At 43.1% G+C, this 18,644-nt stretch overlaps 1 protein-coding gene across 1 annotated transcript in view; it reads right to left on the reverse strand.

Moving 5' to 3' along the window:
• GLI2 (GLI family zinc finger 2) overlaps positions 1–18,644 on the reverse strand; it is a 1,134,260-nt gene that overhangs the window by 658,585 nt on the left and 457,031 nt on the right. The window lies entirely within an intron of this gene.

Below are 18,644 nucleotides of genomic sequence, written 5' to 3' on the forward strand. Positions count from 1 at the left end.
TAGCTGGTCTGATGAGGGCAGAGTACACAGGAATTATAACTTCATTAGAGCTAGATGAGATGCCCTGGGTATTAGGGCATTCAGAAGGATTTGCTCACCAGTGTTACAACATAGCCAAATTATAGGGAGTCCATACAAATACCAAGAGCTCCTGTGACTGACTCAGTCTGGCAAAGGGGTGTATTCTACGCTGTAAGTGCCAAAACAATTACGGCTTCAAAATATGACAACACTGCACTTTTTGACACCATTAGCTTTACACCAGTAACTTGCATGGTCTAACCCTTTCTGTAGCATCACGATATTACAAGCTGAATGAACTTCAACACCCAGTATGCGGTTATCAGTCAACTTTACCCAAATATCTGGGTTTGTAAATGGAAGAGTGGAGAAATATATACTAAATACTGTAAAGATGCATCAAGTACACAACTAGTCACCTTTTTTTTTTTTTGTACTTTAATTACATAATTACATCTACTTTGCTATCCACATAACAAAAAGTCAGGAAGATACAAAATAATTTAATGCATGGTAAGGGGCATCTTTTACCATCCAGCAGAGTAATAGTCAGGGTCATATTGACTTTACCCAACAAACTGACAGAGTAACCAAAAACAAATTCTAATTGCGGTATTAATCCAAACATTTCTACATAAGCCACGGCAGAAACATACATAAATGATGACGTATCCAGTTTATACCAGAACACAGCCAATAATTACGTCACTGTAAATAAAGCTGAATTGTGAAGTTCACAATGGTAAAAGGGAAAAAAATACAGACCATTCTGTATACTAAGAAGGGAGAAAAGCATTTTTATATCTTCAGGGTCTTGTAGCTGTTGGAGTATTTATTGCAAATCATTCAACAGGAGACCAAACTGTCACTTCTAATACAGAAAAAAGATTACGTTGGCTACAAGAACTAATCCTAATACAGAAGATGTACAATCAAATATAATGTTTCACTTACCTGCATTAACTTTTTGCTCATTGCAATTAAATCTCTTTGTTCTTTACTTGCATTTAATATTGCATAAAAACTGTAAACCTAAATCAGAAAGGGTAATACAGACCAGTATGCACTGGTATACATTTATTTTATAACTCATTCTTGAGCTAGAGGAAGCTGATATGACAATGCTGATCCTTCTGACAGCTATTTCTTTTTCTGTGTTTCCAAGTATATACATACAGGTGCTAGGGGATGAATGAGGCTCTTCTACTTCCAAGTCTGGGGTTCCATCCTATGATCTGGTTATTTCTGTTTGGAAACATATTTGTCTCATATCAGCATATGTTTTCTAAAGGTTATCACGTTTCCTTGTTCATACTCATAAAAATTGCTAGATAAGTGACTACTATAAATGGTTATTATTTATTATATTTAGCCCTGCATTTATTTTTCAGGTCATGGGCAAAGAAGATATGTGAAGAAATATTTTGGTTACCTTCATACTTAACTAAGTACAACAAACTAACTAACTAACTATAATGATAAATGTACAGCTGCTATGTGCCTCTGTATACTGTGACAACATAAGATAGAACAGCTACTTTAAGAAAATTCTACAGCACTGCCATTTTAAGAAAGTAGTATATCCCATAATGCATTGAGTATGGTGTGCCAGATCCTACTGTATTTGTGATAAGTGAAAATTTAACATTATTCTTCTCCCATTTTGCAGTACATTGAATACACCATTTACTGCACCTCCTGGTGCATCCTGACATTATTAACAGTGATTTCCACACTAAGTAGGTAACCAGAGGTGTACTTCACATTAATTAACTAACTAGTTCACAGATAAATAATATGAACTTCCAAGTAGTTCTGGGCAGCTACTCTCTTTCCTTCTGTTCTGTCTAACCCATGCTCTCTTAAATGATTTCATAACAACATCTCCCATCGCCCAGCCTGCTATTTTTTATTCCCCATGTCACTTGCTGCCGCATAGTGCTTGTGTGCTGACTCAAGTGTTTTCTGTGTGGAAGCAACACACCTCACCGTGCCTTCATGCATTTTCAGAAGGTGCTGCATCTGGTGGTATTCCATAAATGAAAAGACGATCCTCCAAACTGCCTATAGCTGTGTGTGTGTGTGTGTGTGTGTGTGTGTGTGTGTGTGTGTGTGTGTTCATTCATTCATTCATTTATTTATTTATTTTATTGACATTTATTTACCAGGGAAGGCTGTCTGGGTCACAAGGGTTCATTTTCAGTGGAGGCCCAGGTAAAAAAAGTTCCAGTCTATGCAGCTAAGTTACAAAATATCTTGGTAAAATACATAATCAATTATTTACAGTGTTGTAGACATCTACGTATGATATTTGTAGAATTCTGATTCAAACAGTCAGACTGTATGTATATGCAACTTATAAGGGAGTTAATATGAGTCGTCACGGTCATAATCTCTGCAGGAAGACTAGATGAGACAGACTTGGTGGAAAGATTCATACACCAGAACTATGGGGGAAATCACTATGAACAGTGTTTGAAAACTTTGCATTTACCCCACACCCGCATTAATTATATCTACACCATGACTGCACAATATCTGAGGAGTTAGGTTTTTCCAGTATTCATCTGGGACATCCAGCAACAACTCACATGTCTTCCACTTACAACAGATGATTACCTTTCATTCCTGTATTATTTATTACATGTTACTTTTCATTATAGCTTTAAGGTCGAAGCAGGGAGACTTATGGACTGTACAAATAACAAAATGAGTGCGTTTGATGTTCACAAGTCAAAAAATGTTTGCATACCAGAGCATCAGATCACTGAAAGTATAGACTTCATCATCTTCAGTATAAAAGTGGATTTGCACTTGCATTCTTCTGGTCAGATTAAAGATGAAGTGTGGTAAAACAGTCCAAACCCACATCATGGGCACAGTATTTCAGTAAATGTATATTTCCCTCCATTTACTGAACATAGATTGTTTGTTGTTTTCTTTGCTTAGACCTCAGTGATTGATCCTGTAATTGCTTGTTTTCAACCACTTGCTGCATACTGTAGGGATGTTCTTTTGCTGACAAGTGCTGCATTATTTTTTTTCAGCAGCATAGCATCTCACATAAAAAAATTAAATGATTAATTCCCTTCTCTCCTCCTCTACAGGAACCTGTGTGACTTGTCTTCCATTACCAAACAGGCCAATTCCTTCATTGGAAGTAAGAGCCAGATATCCTCAGGGTAGGCAACAGATTTACAGCATATTCTTTTTTGCCTGGAAAGTCCAAATAACTAATTTGTTCCTCCAGCATTGAGAGATGGGTGATATGGTCCTGTTTGGTGGTCTACCCCCACACTCTCTCCCTTCGATGTCTCCCATAAGCTCTGTAATGTGGCAAACCTTGGAGAACCATATGTACATACTAAACATATGCACATACACTTCCATGCACACATGTGCACGCACAGACACACATACATGCACTTCCACATTTCTGAACACATACACCCACACATGCACTTCCATGCATACATGTGTATGTGCACACATACTCTACTTCCAGTACTGCTAAATGCTGCATATTTCATGGCAGTGTGTGGCTCATCAGGCTTCTTCTACATGGGTACAACACCTAGTGGCCCCACTAGGTGTTTCCCAAGTGGCCACCCACAGCCAGCTCCTTTCCCTGAATGGACAACCCATCAGTGACTCCCATCTTTTCTATTCCATCCCATCCAGCTCCTGTCTCTCTCTAACTGAATGATATCTCTGTGCCATTGATGTAGGTAAGAAGCAATGTTTTACTATTTTTTAATTATTTAGTTAGTTGCACCAACCCTGGACCACTGCCCTCCCATAAAAGCATTTATTCTGATTTTAAGTTCTCTGTGTTTCCATGACAATATCTCAGGTTCAAATATTGCTAAAAGTAATCCTTTGTGTCTTGAGGAATATTTTTCATGCCTTTCTGTATCAGGCCATGAAGGGGCACAGAAGATACATTATTAATAAATAATACCTGAAAATCATTTAGAGCAGTATTGCACAAGTCAGGCTTGGAGCAGTAAATTAAAATCTCTTTTTTACGGATTGTTTTAACTTTTACACATTGCAGAGTGCTTCATAATATCTGCAAGGCAAGTCAGAGTCTAGAAAGACTAGAAAGCACAACAGAAGCATTCTTGTGACTTCTAGCATTTACATGCTCAGGCAAATGAAGTCTTAACTTGTTGTGCGTGCACACACACACACACACACACACACACACACACACACACAGTATGCAGTCCTGCTTCACTTGGAGTGCTGAGTAACTAATAATCAAGCCTAATAAATTTGACATCATTGCACATCTTCAAATTATAAGCAGAAGTTTAACAGAAACCAACTTCTCCATTAAAAAATAAATAAAAAAGTATACAGTGCCTCCAAGTCAACAGGAAGGATATTTTGATTCAGGAACGTGCATATAGATCATAAATAAGATCATCTAATTTATAGTAACATTATAAGTCACAAACGATAACTCATTTTGTCCACATAACAAATATATATAATATATGACAAATTACTATGGCGAGCATGAATTTTCTTCACTGGAACAAGCTTCTACCCCAGGGAGAAAAGTCCAGCACTGCCATCTAATAGTAAATTCTTTAGCAAATCATGTGTCATGATGATGGACAACATGGAAAAAAGGTAGTAAAAAGATGCCTTAACCAGTACAGAAGAGCCTCATCAAAGGCAGCATGCTATTAACGAGCACCTTAACTACCTCGCATTGCACACACACACACACACACACACACACACACACACACACACACACACACACACACACACACACACATATATAGTATACGTAGACCTATATATGTATTATATATATGCACTATACAAGACTGAAATCAAAATAGCGAAAAATCCTGAATGGTCATTAGACAGAAACACTTGATACTGAACTGTAAATTACTACTACTAAGTAAATGCCATTGCAGGGTGCCAGTCCCATGGGGGCAACCCAAGACACCCCAGACTTAAATAAACAGAATGTCCCATTGCATCACCTTGGAGAAAGAGAACTCTCTCTGTTAAAGGTAATGACTCACACTGCGGTAAAAAGGATACCACAACACGGCAGCACTTATACCTGCAGAACAGCTTCCACTGCCATGCAGTCATTTCAATAACTACACGGTATATGGTGATAGGTCCCAGCTAATTCATTTTTAATGTTTAAATATACTTTGGGCGCATATCCCTGAGAACAATTTTTAAATTAAAACAGAAACCTCTTTTACCATTAACAGCAGCCATGCTGAAGCAGTTTAATTGAAAAGAGCAGGACTTTTGTGGTGCATTCTGGTCATAACTAAGCTATATGTGAATAACCCCTTTGTATATAACAAAAAACAGTAATGACATTATTATATTACTAAATCAGAAATGAATGAATTAAAAAACACTGTCTCGCAGATATTTGTGATTTCATTCCTTACCATCTTCCAAGTTATGAAACCATCAAGCAGTTTTATCTCAGAAACTGTGATGTTTTATTAGTCACCTAAACACAACACTCACATGGAGTTTCTAACCCTCCCCTCTACAGTTGTAACAAAAAAGATTTTACCCAACCCTCCCAGATATTCCTGTGTTATATTAGTTGTATTATAGTGCCATAATTATTTCAAATTTAACTCAAAAAGAATTAAAGTAGAATGATAAGCTACCTGGGTCAGGTTAGGTATGAATGTGGTATCTCTGCAGTATGAATTTATATAGTGCATGATTTGTAGATGACATTTAAAAGGTCATGAGACCCATGTGCCATCTGTGACACAGAGATGGGTGGAAAACATTCTATCATGTAGGGTGACATGTACTGGCTGTGTGTCAGTTACTGTTTTCAGCTTTAAAAGATGGCTGCATGAATATCCAAATTGTTTAGAAAATATTTTTAAACTTGACTTCATAAGGAAGGACAGCTAGAAGACCCGGGAGAATAAAGAGAAGAAACCGGGAAAGTGAAAACGAAGTGAGATGAAGATTAACATTAACACTGAGATATAATCTGGAAGCTGTCAGTGTAGCCAAGGGAAGGGCTGAGCTGGTAGATGGCAAATGGATAGTAAAATGACCTACCATTAGAGACAGCATCCTGGATTTTATACTATGCAACTAAGTAGGGATGCAGAGGAAAAGGTTTACCTAGAAAACAGTGACTGTATTGTAGAGTGGCATGAAAAAACAATTTAGAGCCATCAGACACCCCCCATGACACTCAATTCTCAGACATTCTGCGTATCACCAAATCCTGAAGAAAAAATGGCAACAGTAATCATAAACACCATTTCCCTGACAACAGCTGTGCATTTAATGCTCAGACTGTTAGAAAAACCGGGGCTGGCACTACCAGTTTAAAAGTCCTCATTACAAAGTGACCTATGCTACCTCTCCCACTGACCACAACCCTAGTTCACTTGCTCTACATATCCTATCAATCCCCACATATTCATTTCACTTAGCCATTGTCCAGCTTTCTCCCTTGATAGATTTAAGCAGCTGTTACTCTGGTATATACAGTTTTCCCAACGATATAAAACATTAGCATTATAGAAGACTTTAATATCAACCTTTTGTGCCCCCACAGAGATTACATCAATTATTTCTTTACTGGCTAATACCTTTCAAAATATGACACATTCTGTGATAATGACAGACTTCAAAATGAAAAAAAACAATCCCTGCTTGACCTAAATATTACATTCTTTTCAAAGCACACGTCTGACATTGACATCCTTTCCCATTAACCTTGGAGACCACTCATCTATAGCTGTTGCTTACTGTATGCAAAACAAAAAAAACAAACAACAAACCTCATCACCTTACATACTAAAACTTCTGAGCTAAATGCAGCTTCTCAAAAGCAGATCTAGCCTCCACTCACTGCTCCAGTATGCTTATTAGCAAACTAGTGCAGCTACAGGAAAATACATTTCCCTTGTCATCTCCAGGCTGTAGAAAAAAACCCAAAGAACTAAAACCTTGATTATAACCAAAAGCATGACCCCAAAACTTAAAAATAAAGTCAATTGTAATACATCTGAGAAACCTACTGTATGCAAGAAATCTGGACAAAGCCATCAATAATGAGGGGATAAAGGCCCAAAATTGAGACACATTTCAAATATTGCTCTTACAAACAAAAAAATTGCTAGAACAACAATTTTTTTATTGCCATGAATTTTCTGAAGGGTATGAAGTCTGAATCTCAAACTCCTGTCATTATTTTCAGATTTCAGCCCTTAGTGATTTGCCAATGATCTGCTAGAAAAAATACAGTTGTGTACACTTACCATAAATGTAGATGTTCGCGTGTGTTCACTGTTGCAGTCATCACATTTGGGTTATCCCTGCCAGGGTAGCCTTCAGTAGGCCCAAATACCAGAGGCTTAGTATTTCTGCGATGGTTACTGTCGCTTCAGGACTGACGTCAGGTCTTCAGTAGTGTAACGTACGGCAACCGACGCCATTACATCAGTTTTTCTTGCCCTGTCAGGAGCCCCCAAGTGGGAGCCAGGATATGGTGGAAGAACCCCACCAGTAGAAAGTAAATATCAAAACGTTCCTTGTAAAGACAGAGAGAGAGAGAGAGAGAGAGATAGAGAGAGAAGGGAGATGGAGGGAGGGAAACCAGGAGTGCAACAGTGAATACACTCGAATATCTACATTTACGGTAAGTGTACACAACTGTGCTATGTTCTTCGTGTTTCACTGTTACAGTCATCGCATTTGGGTTGATTTCCAAAGCTGAGGAAAAGGGTGGAGGCAGTCAAGAAGATTGGGGGCTGGCTAGGATGCCCTGCAAGACTACAGTGGCAAAGCCTGTCCTGGATTTGGAGAAGATAGGCAGATGGTAATGCTTAGTGAAAGTATGAACAGATGTCCATGTTGCAGCCTCCAGGATGTCCCTGGTGGGGACTCCTCTGAGGAAAGCTGCAGAGGTGGAGGTTGCTCTGGTAGAGTGAGTCCTGACCCCCTTAGGGGGAGGTTTCCCATGTTGCTTGTAGCAGAAATGGATGCAGTGTGCTATCAATTTGGAAATGGTTTGTTTGGATATGGCTTTGCCCTCTGCTCCTGCAGCAAGGGTGACTAACAGCTGATGAGTCTTTCTGAATGATTTAGTTTTGTCCAGATAGAATCTGAGCTGTCTGTGCACATCTAGAGAGTGCAGTATCCTTTTCCCCTTGTTTTGTGGGTTAGGGAAAAAAGTGGGCAAATGAATGGATTTGTTGAGAGCCACACTGGACACCACTTTTGGTATAAAGGATGGGTTAGTCCTGAGGGAGACCCTGTCAGCATGGAAAATGATGAAGGGCTCTACATCCATTAGTGCTTGTAGCTCGGATACTCTTCTTGCTGAAGTGATGGCCAGAAGCATGGCCGTCTTCCATGAGAGAAACTTTAACTCTGCTGCAGCTGCTGGTTTAAAGGGGGGTAGGGTGAGCTTTTCCAACACAACGTTTAGGTCCCAAGCTGGGGTAGGTGCTCTTCTGGGTGGCCTCAAGTTGCTAGCCCTTCTTAGGAACTATTTGATGAGAGGGTGTGAGAAAAGAGGTTGCTCAGTGCTCAAATGAGCAGAGATAGCAGATGCATGAATTTTAATAGAGAAAAAGGATAGACCACTGTGTTGTAGGTCAGCTAGGTAATCCAGGATGAGAGGTAGGGAGGGCTGTGCCATATCGACTCCCATAGCCTGGATCCAGGTGCAGAACCTTTTCCATTTGTCAGCATAAGACTTTCTAGAGCTAGGGTGTCTGGCCTCATGTATAAGATCTAGAACCTGTTTACTGAGATTGGCAGCTTGTACAGTGGTCAGGGAATAAGCCAGGCTGCCAAATTGAGGGTCTGCAATTGGGGATGCATGAATTCTCCTTTCCCCTAGGTCAGGAGTGTTGAGATCTGAGGGAGATGTCATGGTGGCAGAGGGGACAGGCTGCGCAGCAGTGGGTTACCAGTGCCGGCATGGACAGTATGGGGCAATCAGGATTGTCCTCGGTTTTTCCTCCCTTACTTTGAGCAGTACCCTGTTAATGAGAGGTAGTGGGGGAAATGCATAGAACGAGATGTTGACCAACTGGAAGGATACAGCATCCACTTTCCGGGCCCTGCAGTGAGGCTCCCTGGTGGAGAACTTGCTGAGCTGATGGTTGGAGTGGGAAGCAAAGAGGTCGACCTTCGGGGTACCCCATTTCTGAGTTACAAGGGTGAAAGTTCTTTGGTCTAGCTGCCACTCATGTGGGTCCAGAAGATTTCTGCTTAAGTTGTCTGCCAGAGAGTTTAGAGAGCCTAGCACGAATTGTGCTAACAGGTGTAGTTGCATGGCTGAGGCTGTGTGCCAAAGGGTCATGGCGAACCTGCATAGAGGGTAGGAGTAAGTCCCTCCCTGCTTGTTGATATACCATATCACAGTGGTGTTGTCTGTTTTGATCAGTAGAGCCCCTGGGGAGAGAAGGGGTCTGAAAGCTGTCAATGTGTGGTGGACAACTAACATCTCTTTTTGGCTGATGTGCAGATGTATTTGAGGTGGGCTCCAATGGCCCTGTATGCACCTGCTATCCAGGTGTGCACCCCAGGCATAGTCTGATGCATCTCTGGTGAGGGTCTGGGCAGCATGGGGTGGTGAGAAGGGTAGTCCCTTGTTGTGGTAGCATGCTGCTGCCCACCAAAGAAAATATTTCCTTAGACAAGGTATCATTGGTATAAGAGTTTCCAGGTCTTGAGAGTGTTGACACCAAAGGCTTTTTAGGTACCATTGTAGTTTCCTCATATGAAGTCTGGCATATGGAATGAGTAGAATGCAAGAAGCCATGAACCCCACAGCTTGCAGGATTTTCCTTGCGGATAACTGGAGTCTGGTGGCTAGTTGAGAGAAACAGGCTGTCAGGTAAGTTTGCTTTTTGGGTGTAAGGAATGCCATCTGGGATGCTGTGTCCATGCTTGCTCCAAGGAATATAATTTTTTGGGTGCAACTAGTTTGGATTTCTTTTCATTGATAGTGTACCCTAGGGAGGTCAGTAGGGACCTTACAAAGGCCAGGTGTTTGAGCAGCTTTACCTGACTGTTTGCCTGAATTAGGCAGTCATCTAAGTATGGGTAAATCTGGATATTCCTTTGTCTGCAAAAAGCAATGGCAGGAGCCAGACATTTTGTGAAAAGTTTGGGAGCAGTAGGGATGTGTAGATAGGCCTCTTTTAGGTCTAGGGTGGCTAGCCAAGCATCCTTGGAGAGCACAGGTAGTAGTTGCTGGAGGGTGAGCATTTTGAATTTTGGTATCACCAGGAAGGTGTTTAGAATGGATAGATCAAGGATGGAGTGCCAGGTGCCTTCTTTTCTGGATACCAGGAAGAGCCTAGGGTAGAAAAGTACAGTTTTGTACCTACCATAAATGTAGATGTTCGAGTGCTAATACAGCTGCAGTAATCACAGATGGGTTTTCAGCCGTCAGGCGGTCCCTCGGTCGGCCGAATTCCAAAGTCTTGGTCCGGCATCGGTTGTTGTCACTTACTCTTCTGATGTCAGGAAGGCCAGAGTATATAAGACACAGCCGACGCCATGTTCTTCAGTCTTTCTTGCCCCAGATGTCAGGTGCCCCCAAAAGGAAGGCAATACATAAATAAAGCAAATCCACAAATGTAAGCAAATAAAACATAGCAGGATAACCCAGTCAGGAGGTATGAAGAGGTTTATAGGCCCCATGGCCTTACCAAGAGGGGAAGGAGGGAGGGAAACCTGTACTGCAGCTGTATTAGCACTCGAACATCTACATTTATGGTAGGTACAAAACTGTACTATGTTCATCGTGCATACAGCTGCAGTAATCACAGATGGGTAGAGTCCCAAAGCTATGAATAGGGTGGTAGGTACTATGAGGAACTGGGTTGAGCCAGAATGCCCTGCAAAACAGCAGTGGCAAAGCCTGCTCTTGTTCTGGAATATAAGGGCAGATGGTAGTGTTTTGTGAAGGTATGTACAGCACTCCAAGTGGCTGCCTCCAAGATATCCTTAGAAGGCACACCTCTGAGGAAGGCTGTAGAGGTGGCTGTGGCCCTGGTGGAGTGAGATCTGATACCAGTAGGGACAGGTTTCCCATGATAGGAGTAACAAAAACGTATGCAGTGGCCAATCCATTTGGAAATGGTCTGTTTGGTAACTGGTTTCCCTGGAGCCCCTACGGCATAGGACACAAAAAGTTGGTCTGATTTCCTGAAGGACTTAGTTCTGTCCAAATAGTAACGTAGCTGCCTATGGATGTCTAAAGAGTGAAGCAGCCTTTCCCCTTTGTTTTGAGGGTTAGGATAAAAGGTTGGAAGGTGTATGGCTTGGTTTAAGGCTACCCTAGAGACCACTTTAGGCATAAAAGATGGGTTGGTACGAAGGGAAACCCTGTCCTGATGGAAGATGAGGAAGGGCTGCACCGCCATGAGGGCCTGTAGATCAGAAACCCTACGAGCTGAAGTGATGGCCAGAAGGAAAGCTGTTTTCCAGGACAAATATTGTAGATCTGTTGAAGCAGCAGGTTCAAAGGGAGGCAATGTTAATTTTTCTAGTATGTAATTAAGGTCCCAGGCTGGTATTGGTTGTTTCCTTGGAGGTCTTATATTCTTAGCCCCTCTGAGGAACTGTCGTAAGAGTGGGTGTGAGAATAAAGGAGGATCCGTGTTGAATTCTGCAGAAATGGCTGAGGCGTGTATTTTGATTGAGGAAAATGAAAGTCCACTGCTCAGTGGTTCAGCTAGGTACTGTAAAACATGAGGCAAGTTCAATTTTCTAGGGTCCTGTCCTCTTTTCTCATTCCAACAGCAAAACCGCTTCCATTTTGCGGAGTAAGCTTTTCTAGTAGATGGTCTTCTGGCCTCCAAAATGACATCCTGCACCTCCTTGGAGGTTGATGTGGTGTTAAGGAATTTTCCATGCAGCGAGGTTGAGTGTTTTCAGCTGGCTGTGAAGGGTTTTGTAGTTGTTCTGCGTCAGCAGAAGAGGTATTAGAGGCAGGGACCATGGAGGAGTATGAGTTAGGCTCCTCAGGAGTGGATACCAGTGTTGCCTTGGCCAGTCTGGAGCAATCAGTATCATCCTCGGTTTGTCTGTTCTTGCTTTCAAAAGCACCTTGGGCAGAAGAGGCAGAGGTGGGAATGCATAAACTGTCCATGTTGTCCAACTGAATGAAAGGGCGTCCACTTTCCAGGCCTTTGGATGGAAGGTCCTTGAACAAAACCTTTTCAATTGATGGTTTCTGTGGGAAGCAAAAAGATCTATATCTGGCCTCCCCCACGCTTGGACTATCTCCGTAAACACCTGTGGATGTAGCTTCCATTCGTGTGGATCTGTCATATTTCTGCTCAGAGTGTCTGTCAGTGTGTTTTCCATCCCTGGCAAGTACTGTTCTTGAAGTTCGATTTGTGCTTCCAGAGCCAAGTTCCAAAGAGTCATGGCTAGTCTGCACAAGGGGTATGAGTGAGTTCCCCCTTGTTTGTTTATGTACCACATTACTGTGGTGTTGTCTGTTCTTATGAGCAATTGTCCTGGATGCAGAAAGTCCTTGAAAGCTGTAATTGCATTTATTACTGCCAGCATTTCTTTTTGATTGATGTGAAGGTGCTTTTCCTTTTGGGACCACCTGCCCTGAATGCACCTGTCCTTCATGTGCACCCCCCAGGCGTAATCTGAGGCGTCTGTGGTTATGACTTGTTTTGCTTGAGGCTTGCAGAATGGGAGGCCTGTGTTTACTTGACATGCTTGGGCCCACCATAGGAATTCCTTTTGTAGACAGGGAATTATTGGAATAATTGCTTCCAAGCTGTGACTGTGTTGAGACCATAGATTTTTTAGGTACCATTGAAGTTTCCTCATATGCAGCTTTGCACACGGGATTAGAAGAATGCAAGATGCCATGAATCCCAGAGCCTGCAGGATTTTCCTTGCAGTAAGCCTGGTACTTTTTGCTAGTATTTTGAAGAACTGAGATAATTGCCCTTGTTTTTCTGGCGTAAGGTATGCCATCTGGGTGTTTGTGTCCAAGCTGGCACCCAGGAAGGTTATTTTCTGAAAAGGTGTTAGCTTTGATTTCTCCTTGTTGATGGTGTATCCCAGAGAAAGCAGTAACCGTGTCACATATGCCAGATGTTCCAGTAGTATATGTTTGCTGTCCGCTTGGATCAGGCAGTCGCCCAGATAAGGGTAAATTTGTATCCCTTGAAGTCTGCAATAGGCAATCACTGATGCCAGGCACTTGGTGAATACTCTGGGCAGTAGATAAGCCAAAGGGCAATGCAGAGAATTGATAGTGGATTGAACCTGCAAGAAATCTGAGGTATCTTCTGCAGCTTTGTCTGATTGGGACATGCAGGTATGCCTCCTTGAGGTCCAATGTTACCAGCCAAAACTCCTTGCCCAGCATGGGAAGAAGTTGCTGTAATGTGAGCATCTTGAATTTTGGTACGAGTAGAAATGTGTTTAGGATGGATAAGTCCAGAATGGGTCTCCAGTCGGTTCCTTTTCTTGGTACCAGGAAAAGTCTTGAATAAAAACCTTGACCTTGTTGGTGTGTAGGTACCTTTTGTATAGCCCTCATGTTTAGGAGCTTTGAAATTTGCAGTTGTGCCTCTACCCTTTGATTTTGTGGTAGGTTTGGCATGCCTCTCATTTTTGGAAGAGTGTGAAATTGAAATTTGTAGCCTCTGTTTATAATGTCCAGTATCCATTTGTCTGTTGTGACGATATGCCAATTGTTTGCAAATAATGCTAGTTTCCCTCCCAAAGGTGCTGCCAGCTGAGACTTGCTTGGCATGGAAATGAGGGAGTCATTGAGTTTGCTTCCTGTATTGTTGTGCACTGTCTTCACCACCTCTTGGTGCAGGAGATTGCCATTGTCTGCCTCTATATGACCCTTGTGATTGCCCTCTGCCCCTTCCGCGTCTGTATCTGCCTCTTTGGGGCTTGTCAGTGGCTGGAAAGGACCAGTTTTTTGATGGCCAATTCCTGCTAAATCGTGGTGGCTGGACATGTAAGAAAGCTTTGACAGTTTGCATAGATTTGGCTTTCTCCTCCATTTTTCGTAAAATATCCTCAGCATTAGTACCAAAAAGAACATCCTTTTGTAAAGGTGCATCAAGAAGCTTTGCTTTCACATGATCAGGCAGATTTTGTTCCCTAAGCCAGGCATGTCTGCGAATGACTGATCCTGTAGCAGCCGCTCGACTGGAGGCCTCTAGGGCATCATAACCACATTGTAAAGTGTGTTTACCCACTTGTTCTGCACTATGCATCATATCCTGTAACTCTTTTAAATCTGGTTGCTCAGGTTGAGACATTTTGTTTTTTAATTGTGATAACAGGAACTGTTGATATTTAATCATATGAAACTGGCAGTTTAAGGCCCTCATGGCTAGGGTGGCCGAAGTATAAACCTTCTTACCCCACCTTTCTAGAGATCTCGATTCCCTTTCTGCAGGAAGTGGATTCTTGGCAGTGGAGGCCTTTATTCCCTTAGGGCCTTGTGAAATGGTTTCAGGGTCAGCATTATGACCTTTGTAGAGAAATTGGTGAGAACTGGGTACTCTGTAATATCTATCAGGCTTAACTGGTGCAGGAGGCAGTGAATCAGGATTAAAACAAGCCTCCGAATAGACATCATCCAGTACCTCCAAAACAGGGGGAATAGCCAGAGGTCTGTGCTGAGGTAACCAAAGAAATTCCCTAAGTCTTTTCTTGGAGTCTGAAAAGTCTTGGCCTTCCCAATGGAAGTGTTCCCTCAAGGTGTGCAAGGTTTACCCAAAAGAAAAATCCTCAGGGGGGGGATACAGAAGGGATAGACTGCTCTGCATCCGAATCCTCAAAAGGGGAATAAGAGTGTTCCTCAGCATCAGAATGCTCTGATAAAATGGATCCCTGATCAGAAGAGGGGGATTCTTCCTCCACTCTGGGTCTCTTGTCAGGAGGAGGCTGAGAACCTCTGATAAGAGTTATTAGATCCTCAGCCATTTTAAGCATCTGTTTCTTAGGCATGGGTCCAGGAGATGGGCCTTGAGCAGCAGGCCTAGTGTGATGCCTGGCTGCTTTGGATTTAGTAAAGGCCTTAATAGAAAAAGAGGATGAAGGCCTAAATACACCATGGGTGGATGTAGATCTGTCCACATTAGTAGGCTCGACATAAGCTGGGGCTTCGGTTGTAGTCTGGGAAAGGGCCGATGACCCAGCGGTCTCGGGTACAGAAGACACTGCCGAAGGAGTGTCATCGGTAGTCAGGGACTGCAAAGGCATCTCACTGAGAACCGGACCACGTGGAGCCTGTTTCGGCGTGGTGTCGGTGGAGACCGCGGGCCTCGCATGTCGGTCCTTTTCCTTGCGTTTTTTGGATAAAACGGTAGTCGGAGTGTCCGACGACATTTTATAGTCAAAGGCTTTACCAAAAAAGTGTTGGGCGAACTCCGCCCGACGCTTGACAGTGCGTTTATTGAAGGTAGCGCAGAAGCGACATCCCGAGACGTCGTGGTCTGGGCCCAAACAAGGTATGCAAAGGGAATGGAAATCCTTATGCGGTATTTGCTTCCCACAAGAAATACAATTATTAACTTTTTCTGACATCGGTCTGAGGCAAGAAAAGATTCCCCAACGGGGTACTTAGCTTTAATGAAGACTTTGGTTCGAAATATTTTCGTAATTCAGGAGCTGGCCGACCGGCACTTGCGAACTGCTTCTGCTTCGGGCACCGCGCGGCAAAAAAGACTGAAGAACATGGCATCGGCTGTGTCTTATATACTCTGGCCTTCCTGACGTCAGAAGAGTAAGCGACAACAACCGACGCCTGACCAAGACTTTGGAATTCGGCCGACCGAGGGACCGCCTGACGGCTGAAAACCCATCTGTGATTACTGCAGCTGTATGCACGATGAACATCCTTTGCCTGTTCTGCAGGAATGTGCTCTATTGCCCTCATAGAGAGCAGGGAAAGGACTTGTTTTTTGGCCTCTGCCCACTTGTTTGGAGTTAGACCTGGGAACCCTTTTGGGGTTGGTAGAGTGTGGAAAGAAAATTTGTATCCCTGGGATACTATGTTGAGGACCCACTGGTCAATGGTAATGGTGGCCCAGGTGCTTGCGTGGAAGGAGAGTTTTCCTCCCAGGAGCAAGTGCAGGTGGGCAGAGGGAGAGGGTGGAAGTGGAGAGTCATTGTGAGTTCTTACCATGAGGGGGTGGCTTTGCACTCCCTGGTTTAGAAGTGGAGGTACTCCATTGCTTTGGTCTCTGCATTCCCTGTGGCCATTGTCTGGGGGGTCTGCTTCACCGGGGTCTGGGCTGAACTGACCTGGAGGGGGCAGGAAAGGACCACTGCTTGGAGAGACAATGCCTATTGAACCTGGGTGCCTGGACCTGCAGGAAGTCCTTAACTGTCTGCATAGATTTAGCTTTTTCTTCCATCTTTTTTAAGACCTCCTCTGCCTTGGTGCCAAATAAGTTGTCTTTGTGCAAGGGTGCATCCAATAGTTTACATTTGACATGGTCTGGCAAGGGCTGTTCCTTAACCCAAGCATGCCTTCTAAGGACAGAATTGGTGACTGCTGCCCTGCAAAATGCTTCTAGGACATCAAAACCACAGTATAAGGTGTGCTTAGTTACTTGACTTGCAGAATGCATTAACTCTAGTAACACTATTTTCTGCACAAGCAGGAAAAGATGATATTTTTGTTTGAGGAGTTCCATGGTATGCTGCTGAAATTTTAGCAAATGGAACTGACAATGTATTGCTCTAATAGCAAGAGTAGCAGAGGTGTATACTTTTTTACCTCATCTGTCTAATGCTCAGGAATCCCTCCCTGAGGGGGTGGGATTCTTAGCAGAAGTTGTTTTCATTCCTTTAGGCCCTTGGGAGATAACCTCAGGGTCACCAGTAGGATTTTTGAAAAGAAATTTGTGAGAGTCAGGGACTCTGTTATACCTGTCAGGTTTCCTGGGAGCAGGAGGGAGGGTGTCAGGAGTCAAACTAGATCCCAACAAAACATCATCCATAACATCCAGGGCAGGAGGAATGGCCAAGGGTCTATGCTGTGGAAGATCTAAGAATTCCCCAAGTCTCTTTTGAGACTGAGGGTAGTCCTGACATTCCCATTGGAAATGCTCACTTAAAGTATGAAGGGTTTCCCCAAAGGAAAAATCCTCAGGTGGAGAGGCTGAAGGAATGGATTACTCTGCATCAGAATCCTCATAACCAGAGAGGGGTTGCATGTCTTCATATTCAGAAGCATCAGAGTCATCGGATTCCTGTTCAGATAAAACTACTGGGGACAAATCTCATTTTCTTTTGGAAGGAGTAGCTTGGCTTCCCCTGATCAGCATTACAAGGTCTTCCACCATTTTAAGCATTTGAGACTGAGGCAAGGAAGCAGGTGCCTAAGAAGAGGTCGTCAGTTTCTTGGGTGTGGTTCCTACCCTGGGCCTTAGAAACTCAGTCGTTTTTGAAAGAACAGCAGACGCGAAAGAAGTCATCAGTCTGAGTCGAGAATCGGTAGTGCGAAGTACTTCTTCGGAAGCTGATGCCTGCTCAGCGGCTCTGGACCCATCCAAGGTAGAGACAACCGCAGGATCCTTAGTCGGTGAAGAGTTTTGCTGCATACTGGACTCCAAAAGGGTCTCGGTAGCGGCCTGCGAATCCACAGAAGCAGGCATCAGGGGCTGTGAAAGCACCTCACTGAGGACCGGAGAATGACAACTAGCTTAACGGAAGCGTCATCAGTAGGTTTGGACCTGTGTGGTCCGTCTCTATCTTTATCCTTATGTTTTTTCAGAAGATCTGCTGTCGGATGGCTTACCAAAGCAATATCAGAAATCGAGGACTGAGAGCGAAAATATCTAGCTACAATAAGGGCCCGATGAAGTATAGTTCTGGCGTTGAACAAAGCATAAAAGCGACAGAGGGGGACGTTGTGGTCTGGGCCTGAACAAGTGACGCAGTAAGAATGAAAGTCTCCGTGTGGTATTTGCTTTCCACAGGCGAGACAATTGTTAACTTTTTCTGACATCAGTTAGAGCAAGAAACAGGATCGCCAACAGGGTACTTAGCTTTAGAAGACTTCAATTTGGAAAACAAAAATTCAGGTAGCGGCCGACCGGCACTCGTGCAAACTGCTTCTGCTTCGGGCTCCTCGGCAAGAAAGGCTGATGTAATGGTGTTGGCTGCCTTACTTTATACTACTAATGACCTGACATCAGTCCTGAAGTGACAGCAACCGACGCAGGAATACTAAGCCTCTGGTATTCGGGCCGATTGAGGGATACCCTGGCAGGGATAACCCAAATGTGATGACTGCAACAGTGAAACATGAAGGACATCTACAATTTTATGACAGGTATGATTTCTATTCACAACAAGTCTCCCTCAAAACCAGCCTAAGTACTAATGCAGACTAATAAACCCAATAACTAGAATGATTTCAAACTAAAAACAAGATTATGAAGAAATCGCTGAACATACAATGGACCTGCTTTCACCGACAGGATTTCTAGGTAAGTTTTGACACTTACTTTACACCTCTTCCTAGCAGGCTATAACTCTCATTTCTTCCATCAAACCACTTCCCTTCACTCTCTCAATTTTTTTCTGCCAGAAAAACAAACAAAACAATA

The sequence above is a fragment of the Protopterus annectens genome, chromosome 2.part0 (assembly GCF_019279795.1).
Source record: "Protopterus annectens isolate FY-2018-M chromosome 2.part0, PAN1.0, whole genome shotgun sequence".
Taxonomy (NCBI): Eukaryota; Metazoa; Chordata; order Ceratodontiformes; family Protopteridae; genus Protopterus; species Protopterus annectens.